This window comes from Aphelocoma coerulescens (genome assembly GCF_041296385.1).
Source record: "Aphelocoma coerulescens isolate FSJ_1873_10779 chromosome W unlocalized genomic scaffold, UR_Acoe_1.0 ChrW_unloc_scaf_1, whole genome shotgun sequence".
In the NCBI taxonomy this organism is placed as follows: Eukaryota; Metazoa; Chordata; class Aves; order Passeriformes; family Corvidae; genus Aphelocoma; species Aphelocoma coerulescens.
This window is the reverse complement of record NW_027184080.1, coordinates 4,986,053-4,999,289: the sequence shown is the minus strand read 5'-3', so window position 1 is coordinate 4,999,289 and position 13,237 is coordinate 4,986,053. Positions and strand designations below refer to the sequence as shown.

At 45.2% G+C, this 13,237-nt stretch overlaps 1 long non-coding RNA gene across 1 annotated transcript; it reads right to left on the bottom strand.

The window, feature by feature from the left end:
• Positions 1–2,341: 2,341 nt before the first annotated feature.
• On the bottom strand, positions 2,342–11,910 carry LOC138102778 (uncharacterized). Its single transcript, XR_011147536.1, has 3 exons — positions 11,830–11,910; positions 11,444–11,709; positions 2,342–5,517 (listed from the first exon to the last, which is right to left on the bottom strand). It is a non-coding gene; the product is annotated as an uncharacterized lncRNA (long non-coding RNA).
• Between the last annotated feature and the right edge of the window lie 1,327 nt (positions 11,911–13,237).

Sequence of the window (13,237 nt, the reverse complement as noted above, 5' to 3'; positions counted from 1 at the left end):
GATTTTGTAATACTGTATGTCTAACACTAGCAACATCTGCGCTTAGCTCGTCAAGCATCTGCAAAGTTATGTTTAACTCATCCCTCGCCCAGCAAGAAAGTTTAGGCAAAATAGCGTGAGCCCTGGCTGCTGAAGCACCAGATAAAAACATAGATGCTAGCCAAATTAACTGCCTTCACTTGATCTAAATGGGCGGACAGCCAATTGAAAATGTCTGCCAATGCTCTTGTCTCAAGACAGTCAAACAACAATTCCTCACTCTACCTCTGTGTCTGGTGCTATACCCAAAAATTTATGCAACTGTCCTTAGTTTTGCCTTTGGAGAGGGTTCCCCGACACCCACCACAAGTCACTAGCAACCACCCAGGGCAGCTGTTACATTTGCCCCAGGGTCTCGCTATTTCTCCTGCTATGGAGAGTGGTGGATCTGGCAAGTCCTCAGCCCCCTCACTCAGCCACGTCTGCAGCGTCTCCCAGGGCTTCTCGGGACAAAGGTCCCAGAGTTCCAGCTGTTGAAGTAGTGGAGTCCCTTTCCTCCAGAGCTGATGCTGACTGCACCTTCTCACTTCGGGGTCCTGTATGCATAGCATGGCACCACTTGCTGGGCACCCCTCTGGTCAGTGCTGTGGCAATGACTTGTCCCTGTTGTTGCAGGACATTCTGCAGCGTTGCAGTAAAGGCAGCTGTTTGAGATGACTGTTCCGCAGGGGTAGCACGCATGAGCATCTCGTCTACAGCTGCTCCCCGGGGCAGCGTAGCTAGAATTGTCTTAGTTTGCCTATTAGCATTTTCAAAGGCAAGGGTCCAGAACATTTGCTCTTGGAGCTCTTCAGAGAGCTCAGTTGCATCCTTTAAGGCTGCTGACAAACGGTCGATGAACTGACCATATGGCTCTGACAGCCCCTGTCAGACTGCTGCATACAGGGGAGACTTCTTCTTTTCAGGTACTGACAACAAGGCTTTGTGGGCAAGAGTCTGTGACAACTGATCAATGACTACGGGCATGGTCAGCTGTGTCGCCGTTGCTCCATAAGCTCTGCTGCCAGTTAGCATGTCAGCTTGGAGTGCATACAGTGGGTCTTGTGTATCACCTTGGTGTTTGCTAGCTTCTTCTTGTGCTAGCCGCTTCCATGTTCACTCCCAGAGCAGGAACTGTGAAGGGGTTAATAACAATTGTGCAATGCTGATGCAATCATTCGGACACAGGACATCTGCTGTAAAGATAAACTGCAGAATGCTTCATGCTACTTCAGACCGCAAGCCATGCATGGTGACTGTTTGCTTGGCTTGCTGCAAGATCTTCCAGTCATGGGGTTCCCACTTTGCAGTGTCCCCTTGTATCTGTACAGGGCAAGAGAGGGCATTCACTGCTTGCCAATCACCCTCAATGATTGCATCACGGATGACTCCATTCCATCTCCTTTGCAATGGGTCAGTCCTCCCCATCGGGGCAGATGGAGGAGATGACTGCACCTCCCCTCGCGGGAAGGGAGGGGCTGTAGGCACTGTGCCTGATTCTCCCAACGGGAACGTAGGAGCTCTGGGTGCTAACTTGACTGGTGGGGCCGCGGGACGTCACAGTGCTGATGGTGTAATATCACAAGCTTTGGACTCCAGCGTGTCCTGCCGTGTAGATAAGTCAGCAAGCCTTTTGATTACTTCTTGAATCATCTCTCGGTGTTTCTCCTCCTCTTGGGGCTGACCCCCGGCAGCCCTGGCTGGATCCATCTCTGCAGGCAACGAAACCGCAGAAGCCGCTTCTCTGCCGGACATTGCTCAGCTATCCGGCAGAGGGGGGTTGTGCTCTGCTGCTTTCGGCCAGGCATTAGGACCGCTCATTTCCCCTTCGCCAGCCTGTGCCCTGCCTCCTGAGTTGGGCGGCTCTGCTTCTGCCTTCGCAGCCATTTCTCCCTCAGACATCAGAGGGGTAACTTCCTTCCCTGCCAAGTCCAGCAACTCCTGCAGCGAGCGGACGGGTGCTGCTGTGCCCTTAATAGGTCTGCCCGGGGTCAGCCCGAAGAACCACGCAACCCTGGACTCCGCCCTGGTCCCTGGCCGCTGTTCTGTAAGACCCCCGTCAGTTCCCTTCCCGGAGCCACCACACTCAGAGCCGCCACTCCCTAAAGCCTCCATGGCGGCCGCGGCCACTCTCCTCTCTGATTTCATCTCTGCAAGAGTGTCAGTTACTGCTCTCCAGGTTAAGCCCCCAATTGTGAAAAATGAGGTTCACTCTCCTGTGAGAATTTAAAGAGTTTAATATAAAGACAATAAGAGACACATAAAATAAAGCAAAGGGGTAACTGCCGGGTGCCTTGGCGCTCTGCCAAGAGCACACCTGATGCTAGAGGTGAGTCCTTTTTATACCATTTTTACTGTCTGTTCTTCATTCATATTAAAACTTTTCCTGGAGCTGTTCTGCATGGCCACTCCTTGGTTTCGCCTTTTTAGAGCATGTGTAGTCTTCTGCCTTGCGGTTTTATTTCTCTTGATTCTTGGGGTTGGGCCCGCTAGGCAAGAGTCGATGGTAGGGTGGATCTCTTCATTCTCCAGACAGTCAGGGCTGATTGCAGCTTTGGGCCTCTTTGTATCTCTGGGCAGAGTGGTGATAACGGCTCTCAGACTCTCCTGGCCGCCCGTTCTCCGGGCGGAGTAGCCTTTAGGCCCTTTTGTTCTCTGGACAAAGTGTTGATTAGCAGCTCCTTGGGCCTCATCCTCTGTTCACTTGGAGGTTATCTTACTTGCTCACACTTGCTAACATTCTTGCTAAAAAGAGAGAAAACTACATCCACACAGCAAAAAGCATTTCTAACATTATATAATATCTACCTTTATACTTTGCGAGAAGCCCATATATGTTTATAACAATCCCCCCTTTTCTATTTTATAAATCATTTGGCTTGAGCAATAATTCTTTTTTCTTGGCTTCTAATGTCCGTTCGTTCTTTTCACAGATCAATTTGGCTTCTTCGAGAGGGTCTTTTATATCACTTTGTCTTTTTAATATCATAATTTTTTGTGCTGTTCCAGACATAGCCAACTTTGGGTCAGTAGGCATTGCCACAACTTGCATGCCTTGAACTATGCTGGTGATTAGCCGAATAAAGCAGGGGATCAAGCAAGGGAGAAATATTAGACCAGCTGTAGCACATAAGAGGAAGAAACCTAGCTTCTTCCACCATTCTTTCCCCAATATGCCATCCCACCAGTTAGCAGTCATCATTGATTCCCATTTTTGGACCGGTACATGGGCTATTTTTCTGATATTGTTGGCGATATCTAGAACGGCATCCCCATTGTCATCAATTTTTAAACAACAGTCCGATGTATTGAACTTCCCACACACACCCCCTTCTTCAGCCAGTAAATAGTCTAAAGCCAACCTATTTTGATATATTGCAGCTCTGGTTTGGCATTGCTGGCTGACTATTAATTCCATAGCCCCGGCTGTTTCATTGGTTATGATTTCTACAAGAGCTTGGAGTCTGATGATACGATTCAGCATGTAAATTGGGGTTCGATATCCCCAACTTCCATCTTGTGCCCAGGTAGCTGGCCCATATGTTTCTAATATTCGTTCAGGGGGCCATTCCTCATCTTTCCATTTTTGGAATCCTCCAATTAAATCTCTTTTATTTCTTTTGAAGTCTTCATAGACAGGTATTCCTAATTGATCTCCCTCTGGTTCTGGTAAAAGGAAAAACCCTGGTTGAATGATTCCTAGTGTACAACTCCCTTTCCAATGTGAAGGGAGTCTTGGGTATGCCCTTTTCCCACATATCCAAAATAAGCCATCTGGTGCTTTCCAATAATCACCTTCTTGTTGATTTATATTCTCCCCAAATTTGGATATTTCTGGGATTCCAAAATAAGGATTTTTCCTTGTGTCATTACACTGAAAGAGTCCAACTTCATTATCATATACACGGTCTTTTCCTTTTTTCTGAGCCCAATACCAAGTTGGTTTTTCTGGGACCCACCACGTTGAAGTTTTGTTACTCACTTTATACCTTTTACAGGGAGTGTTTCCTACTTCATTAAGAAAGTTTTTCCCAGTTCGCCAGAGGCATTCTTCTCCTATCACTGTTGAACTTAAAATCCACCCCTCAGGTCAGTTCCCCCCTCTTATATTTGTCCGGTTCCATTTAAGGAGTTCTACCGGGCCTACGCTGCTACCTTTCCATGGCCATTCTTCTGTCATTAAAGCTCCTCCACAGACCCAGCAGTTGGTTATGTTAAGTTCTTTACCTATCCTCTCCCCCAATTCCACAAACAGGTTTTTTCCTAACCTTGGTTTTTTTTCCTCTTTTAACTGTTGTTTGAGCTTTGCATACAGGTCCTGGCGTGAGGTGAATATAGGGCAAGGTTGCTGTGCTGGCTTTGTATCTTTACTTACCACTTGTTCTTTTACCAAATCTTGGATTGTTCCCCTGGTGGCAGCTGTGAAGCAAATCCATTTTTCTCCTTTTGGACAATTACTTCCTAGTCTGTTTCCACTTGTTCCCAAATTTTCTGTAATCCAATATTTTTCCCCTTTATGTGTGCAAATACCTAATTTGGATGAGTCATAACAGTGACTGTTGATATGGGTATGAGTAGTAAGAAAGAAGCCCCAGTGTCTTTCCATGTAGAGCTTTCGATAGCATTTGTAACATGGTCTTGCCGGTGTCCCGAAAGGGACCAGGATAAGTGACAAAAGAAGGAATAACAGAGGTCCGGCATGGCTTATACTCCCACCTCCCTTGCCTATGAGGTTGCAACCCATAGCAGGTGTATTGGATCTTCTCGGTGGCGAGTACAGTGGCCAACCCGGTCTTGCCCTCTATTTCCTTGTCACTTCCTTTGTAGCTTTTAGGCAAATTTCTTTTGGCACCTTTTTTAACTGTAGTATCTTATCGTATCTTAGGTGTTTCCCATTCAACAGGCACTAGTAATTCCCATCTGCAGAGCAAAGTTATTGCTTTTGTTGCTTATGATTTTGTCTGGATAGGGGGTCGATTTTGTGCTTGACACCCTTTACAACTAGGGTGTCGATGGTGTGAAATGCCAATTTCTCTCCAGATTAATTACTTATATTTGACCTGGCTGGCATGCCCCATGTTAGAATGATTCAAACAGGGTATATGATGTGGCACTGATGGAAGTTGTGATTCTCCCCCTTCTTAATACAAATCACAGGCTAGAATCAGAACATGAGAGTTCCCTGTTTGATACAGTCCCAACCCTTCCTGTTTGAAGTGAGAATATTCTTCTCCACGATGTCCCAGAATTTGTCCAGGGGCCACTGATATAAATTTGGCTTTCACTTCTCAGTTAGGTGTGATTCTTTGCATATCCCTTGGATTTTTTAGATTGTTCTAGTTCATTGCCACCTGGCCTCCGTTTAAGAATCAATTTGGTATCACCTGGTTTGGATATTACAGTCCATTCTTCAGGTTCTTTAACAGGTCTTTTGATTCTGCTGGCATGGATCCACCCTCGTTCTTTGGTCCGGATTGCGGCCTCAGTCGTCAGCAGTACCTGAAAAGGACCCTCCCATTGTGGAGTCAAAGATTTTTCTTTCCATGTTTTTACTAGTACCCATTCCCCTGGATGGATATTATGAATTTTGAACTCCAAAGTTGTGGTTTGAGGGATCATTCCTTTCAGCCGCAAATTTTCAAGTCTTCTGGCAATTGTGGTGACATATTTTCTGACACTTACTTCTCCTACTTCATAAGTGGCTGTTTAATGTTGAGTGGTAAGGAAGGGTAATCCGAACATCATCTCATAAGGAGACACTCCCAGGTCTGACCTGGGCTGTGTTCGGACTCTCAACAGAGCCAAAGGTAAGCATTTTACCCACAACATTTGAGTTTCAATCATTAATTTTGTTAAAGTTTTTTTCAACGTCTGGTTCATTCTTTCTACTCGGCCTGAACTTTGTGGGTGCCAGGGGGTATGTAATTCCCATTTTATTCCCAAGGCTTGAGTTATTTGTTGTAAGACTTTGGATGTAAAATGTGTTCCTCTATCTGAGTCTATTTTATTAACCATTCCATATCTGGGAATAATTTGTTCCAGAAGGGTTTTGCATACTATGTTAGCTGTAGCTCTAGTAGCAGGAACTGCTTCTACCCAATGAGTTAGGTGGTCTACTATTACTAATAGGAACTTCCATCTCTGTACTTGAGGAAGTTCAGTGAATTCTACTTGGATACTTTGGAATGGTCGCAGAGCTAACTCACGGCCTCCTAATGTTGTTTTTCTCATTATTTTCCTATTCACTCTTTGGCAAGTTATACAGTTCCCAGTTATTTGTTTTGCTACCCCAAAGATTCCAATACACCCATAATTTCTTAGAAAATGATCGCACAAAGCTTGAGTACCCCAATGAGTTTTTTGATGCATATCTTCTAATATTCTCTTAGTGAGTGGCTTATTAAGTAACTGTCTCCCATCAGGAAGTTTCCATTTTTCAGATTGATCTTGTTCTCCCCCTATCTTAAATAATTCTTTTTCTTCTTCTTTACTAAATTTGGGGATTTCCAATTCTCCCCTTTCTGGGGTCAGGATTAACATAATTCATTCAGTCCCACTTTCTGCTGCATCTTTGGCTTCTTGGTCTGTTAGATTATTCCCTCTTATTTCTGGGGTCATCCCTTTTTGGTGTCCTTTGATATGCACTACGGCTATTTCTTCAGGCAATTTTAATGCCTCCAACACTTCTGAAATCAGGCCTTCAGGTATCAGTTCCTTCCCCTTTGAATTTAGTAAACCCTTTTCTTCCCAGATCTTTCCAAAGGTATGTACTACCCCAAAGGCATACTTTGAATCAGTATAGATGGTCCCCTTTTTGTGTGCTAAATGCTCCAGTGCTCTCTTTAGAGCGTATAATTCGCAAGATTGCGCCAACCAATTTGAAGGTAGTTTTCCTTTTTCGATGGTCTGCATATTTATCCCATTGACTAAGGCATATCCTGACATTCTTTTTCCTTGCAAGCATCTGGATGAACCATCCACATATATTCTTTCCCCTTCTAAGAGGGCTTGTTCTGCTAGATCTTCCTGAACTTTTGTTTGGTATTGAATAATTTCTAAGCAATCATGTGCCAGGTCATCTTTTGGTTCTCCATACAGGAATTGGGCCGGATTGAGGCTTTTGCTTGTTTCTATAGTTAGATCATTACTGTCAATCAGAATTGCTTCATATTTTAATATCCTGGAGTCTGTTAACCATTTTTCAGCTTTTTGATTTAGCACATTTCGGACCGCATGGGGTGTGTATACAATCAGTTTACTTCCAAAGGTGAGCTTACGGCTCTCCTCCACCAAAATAGCAGTAGCTGCTATGGCTTGAATGCATACTGGCCAGCCACGGCTTACTGGGTCCAATAGTTTAGATAAATAAGCTATTGGTCTTCTCACCCCTCCCCATTCCTGGACTAATACACCATGAGCTACTCCATTTTCTGCATTCACATATAAATGAAAGGGTTTTTCTAGTGAGGGTAAGCTTAGGGCTGGTACCGAGGCTAGTTTCAACTTCAGTTTTTCTAATTTATTATCATCATCTTTGGTCCATTGTATATTGTCTCCCCCTGTTAATTTTTCATATAAAAATTTTACTGCTTGTGTATATCCTTCAATCCATAGTCTGCAATATCCCAGTAGCCTCAGCAGTCTCCTAACCTCCTTTGTTGAAGAGGGAGGAGGGAGGGATAAAATCCCTGTAATTCTTTCAGGACTTAGTTTTCGGCTACCTTTGCTTATCAGGTGGCCAAGATATTTTACTTCTGATTCCACAAACTGTAATTTCCTTTTTGATGCCCTTAGTCTCTTTTCCCCAAGAAAATTTAGAAGCTTTATAGTAGCTTCTTTAACTTTAATTTCATCTTCTCTTGATATTAGAAGGTCATCTACATATTGGATAATTTGTATTCCTGGGGGAGTGGGGAAGGTTTGTAATATTTCTCCCAAGGCTTGCCCAAATAAATTTGGGGCCTCACAATACCCCTGTGGCAGTTTAGTCCACCTCAATTGGTTCTTTTTCCCTGTGTTTGGATCTTCCCATTCAAAGGCAAAAATATTTCAGCTTTCCTCTGCCAGTGGGCAGGCCCAAAAGGCATCTTTAAGATCCACCACACTAAACCACTGATATTGAGGTGGAATTTTGCTTAAAAGAGTGTAGGGATTAGGAACCATAGGGTAGCAGGCCCGTGTTCTTTTGTTTACTTCCCTTAAATCTTGCACTAATCTATAATTTCCATCAGATTTCTTTACTGGGAGAATAGGGGTATTATGAGGGGATTTACAAGGTTCTAGTGTCCCATCCTTTATTAATTCTTCTATCACTGGTTTTAAGCCTTTTCTCCCTTCTAAAGATATAGGGTACTGACGTACACGAATGGGACATTCTTCTTTTTCAATTGTGACCCTTATGGGGTCAATATCTAGTCCACCCCTATTCCCTTCCCCAGCCCAAACCTCTCTGTTAATTTTTCTTTCATCTTCTTGGCTAAGTTTTAACACTTTGGCCATCATTTTCCCTTCTTCTGGTATGACTCCAATCCCCAGTTGGATTTGTAAATCCCTTCCCAATAAATTGCTGCCAGCCCCAGGAACTAACAAAACATCCCCTATCCCTATTTTGGTTTCCCCTTCAATAACCACATCTTTAATGACAGGGACCTTAAATCCTTCCCCCTTTGCTCCCGTTACTTTTACCATATCATTACTTACATCACACCCTTTTGGAATATTCATCACACAAGTCCTTTCTGCCCCAGTGTCAACTATAAATTCTAATACTTCCTCTTGGGGGCCTACTTTTAAAGTTATCAAAGGCTCCAGATGGTATTTATCCCCCAAAAAATAGAGCCCATGACTTCCCTATTTTTCTTCTGTGTGTGTCTCTTGAAATATTTTCAGATCCCTCCTCAGGTGGGGGCATTCTCTTTTATAATGCCCTTCTTCCTTGCAATAAAAACAGGCATCCCTGGGTTGTTCTTGGAATCTTGATTGTGCTGAGGTTTTATTTTTCTCTTTTCCACCATTCCTGAATCTTGAATGTTTAGGAGTGTTACCCGAGGGCTTTAGATTTTTTTGGAAGGTACTCTCTCGCATAGTGGCTATCATGATCTTTGCTTCCACTTTGGCTTTTTCTTCATCCCTCCGGACATATATATCTTTTGAGCTTCCCTTACTAGGTCTTGTAATGGTTTCTCATAGCAGTCTTCTATTTTTTCCAATTTTTTCCTAATATCTGGCCAGGCATGAAGGACAAAGTTAACTCTTAGCAGGGCTTGCCCTGCTAGGGACTCCGGGTCTATCCCAGAATATTGTTTCATATTCTTTCGGAGCCTCTCCAGCCACTCAGTCGGGGTTTCTTCCTTCCCTTGCTGCCCCTCAAAGGCCTTTCTGACATTTTGTCCTCGGGGTGCCCCCTCTTTTATTCCCTTGATTATCAAATTACGATAATCATTCATATGTCCCCTCCCAGCTTCATCATTTTGGTTCCAGTTAGGAGGTGTAATGGGCATTTTCTGATCTCTGGGTGGACCTTGTTGATTTTCCCTTTCCCAAATTTTTATTCCAGCAATTCTAATCATTTCTCTTTCTTCTTGGGAGAATATTATTTTCATTATTGATTGCATTTCTTCCCAAGTGAAAATGTTGGGACCTAAGAACTGGTCCAACTGTTCAGCTGTACCTATGGGGTCTTCTAATAATCCTTTAATTTCTTTTTTGAAATTCCTAACCTCTGTAGAGGTTAGAGAAGCATTCACAAAGCCGGTTCCCCCTCCTCCTATAGGTACTTCTCTTAATGGAAATAAATGAATTTCTCGGCTTCCCTCTGTTTGTTTAGCAATGGAGGGATTGTTGGGCTGCCTCTGAGCCTTAATGGCACCTCTTGTATTTTGGTATGGTGCTCCTTCGTTAAGAAGAGGATTTATTTGGGAAGAAAGCACCGAACTCCCCTGGGGAGGAGGGGCAGATTCAGAGTCTGGCACTGAAGCCGAATATTCTGTGGTGCAGAGGGTGGGGGTGGGGTATGGCAGTGAAGCCAAATATTCCGGAGCACAGGAGGCGGGGACCGGCGCTGAAGCCGGGTTTCTGAAGGCAGGAGAGGTGAGGGCTGAAGCCGGGACGTGTGACGTTTCCCTTGATTCAATTGAGGGTGCTGGGATTCCCGAGATATATGGGAAGGGTGGGATCCCCGGCATGGGCGGGGGCATGGCTCCCCCCCCGCTCCATTGGGGCGGGAGGGCTGGCGGGGGAAAGGCCCCCGGTGCGGGTGGAGGGGTGGCTGGCGGGGGAAGCCCCGGAGCCAGGGGGAGGAGGGCAGCTTCTGGTGCTGGCGGCGGAGGCAATACTCCTCAAGGGTCCCAGCCTTTTTTCTCTTCTGTTTGCTTCTCTTCTGGGGTTTCTGATATTTTAAAGACTTTGGTTCCCAGAGGTTTTGTAATTCCTGTCCAGCAAGAAGCATATTCTCTCTCCTCAGGGTGAGATGGCTCTTTTGAATTTACAAATACATTTAGAGCCTGGCAAATCCATGCCTCATCAGACCCATATTTTGGCCAGCACACATGATCAGATCTGATTTCCTTTTTTACCCACTCTTTCATGCAGAATTGAATAATTTTTACTTTATCTTTTCCTTTTGTAGAAGGATCAGTTTCCCAGTTCGCGAGTTTGACCCCGAGGGGACTGTCTTGGGGTATATCCTCTGGTACCTTTTTATAATTTGAACTTAATTTACAAGGTTGTTGTCCTATTTTTCCAGGAGTTCTCTATTACTCAAAATACCAATTTATCCCCCCCTTTGAAATACTAATTTATTCCTTTAAAACACCAATCTTCACTGCTGTAAAATACTACTCACTCTTTCAAAGTACAAAAAACAAACAAAAAATTATTATAGCCCACCTTCCCCAAAAACAAAGTTAACTTCTAATTACACAGTTTTTCATTCACACATTCACTCTTTTTTAATATTTGTTCACTCACTCATTCCTACTCACAAGAGAATAATAAGGTACCTCTTTCAAGTCACTTGTTAGTATCCACCCATGGGTATGATATAATCCTTAGGATTCTGGGTGCTCTTGGATTTCCCTCAACCCAGCATTGCTAGCATCCAACCCCCCAACTTCTCTTGGGGTACTTTTAGGCCCTGGGTACTCTTGGAGTTTTCCTCAACCCAGCATATGGGGGGGGGGGGGGGGGTAGCTCCCACTTTGCAACCCCTTCCCAGGGACCCCGTCCCAGGCACCCTGGGAGATTCTTTCACTCCTCTTATCTCTCGCTTCGTCTCCTCGCTGGCCGCTGTTCTCGCGAACAAGACGGAACCGCAGCACTCAGAGACTGCCACACTCGCTTCGCAGATCTGGGGCAACCATTCTGCGTCTCATTCACACACACTCATCCCCCGTAACCACCCCCTTTTTCTTTGGACAATACTTACCAGTCCTGTTTCTTTTCCAGTGTCTGTGGGGTTTTTGTCGAGAGCGCTCTCTTTCATTTGCTTTATTTTTGTGTCATTCTTGTCCTCCGGGTGTTGCCCTGCTGCCACCAAATCGCGCCAGAGAATGCTAAGCAAAGGTCCTGCCAACTTGGGCGGGAGGCGCCTTACCCTTGCTTCTGGAATCCTCCCATGCTTTTCAGAGGCGAGATGTAGCTCCGGGACGAGCCCCCAATTGTGAAAAATGAGGTTCACTCTCCTGTGAGAATCTAAAGGGTTTAATATAAAGACAATAAGAGACACATAAAATAAAGCAAAGGGGTAACCGCGGGGTGCCTTGGCACTCTGCCAAGAGCACACCTGATACTAGAGGTGAGTCCTTTTTATACCATTTTTACTGTCTGTTCTTCATTCATATTAAAACTTTTCCTGGAGCTGTTCTGCACGGCCACTCCTTGGTTCCGCCTTTTTAGAGCATGCGTAGTCTTCTGCCTTGCAGTTTTATTTCTCTTGATTCTTGGGGTTGGGCCCGCTAGGCAAGAGTCAATGGTAGGGTGGATCTCTTCATTCTCCAGACAGTCAGGGCTGATTGCAGCTTTGGGCCTCTTTGTCTCTCCGGGCAGAGCGGTGATAACGGCTCTCGGACTCTCCTGGCCGCAGTTCTCCGGACGGAGTAGCCTTTAGGCCCTTTTGTTCCCTGGACAAAGTGTTGATTAGCAGCTCCTTGGGCCTCATCCTCTGTTCGCTTGGAGGTTATCTTACTTGCTCACACTTGCTAACATTCTTGCTAAAAAGAGAGAAAACTACATCCACACAGCAAAAAGCATTTCTAACATTATATAATATCTACCTTTATACTTTGTGAGAAGCCAATATAATATTTGTTTATAACACCCGCATGTAGCAAAACTCACTTGGGTCCCTGCCGTTCAGGCACCAGGTTTAGCGGGGGGGGGGGGGGGGGGGGGGGTCCCGGGTGCAGGGGAACCAGACGGAGACATGGCACGAACACCGATACGATTTGAACATCGTGCTCCCATTTTATTGTTCACTTACGCCAAGTTATACTTTTTCAAAGTTCACGCCCCTTTCCCATGAGAAAGGCTCTAAGCAGCAGGGGAGCTGACTAATGTATACCTTTTCCCAAGGCTGTTCAAGGCTGCTGGCTAGCAGGTGCCTCGCAAGCCTATCTTCAGGTTGAGGCCCCGTCAGGGGTACTTCTGCAACAGCCCTGGGATGCCCAAGCTTTCCTGGGGTATCCTGTGCCCCCATTCCACAAGGAATTCCTCTACAAGCAGCAATATTGTATCCACAGTCCTGGGTGGGGAATTCTGCCCACGGGAGAGCCCTGAATTGACTGACATTCCCCTGCTCCAGCCCAGCAGTGGGCTGGGTCACAGCAACAGTTAACCTTTTGTTACATACCACTTAAGTTTCAATACCACTACCAGAGGATATCTAAGCTGTGTCACCCAGGGCATGTCAGCAAAATACACCCAACATCCCTGGAAAGGACATATAGCCCAAGGTCATTCCCCTGCCTTGCCGTCTCCTTTGTAGTCTGGCTATTAACTTTAGCCAGGCACCCCTCAATAGTTCGTTTTGCTAAAACAAAAAGACTTAAGGCAGTACATCTTGAAGATCTTGAAGTCTCTGCCAATCTTCGAGAGTCCCAACAACTCCCCCCATGGAGCCTCCCAATATTTGCAGGTTCAAAGCTCCTGGCATCCACTGTTTACTGCCTTTTGTAACTCAATTCTCCCCTCTTTCTTCTGCCCCACCACCTTTAATTATCTC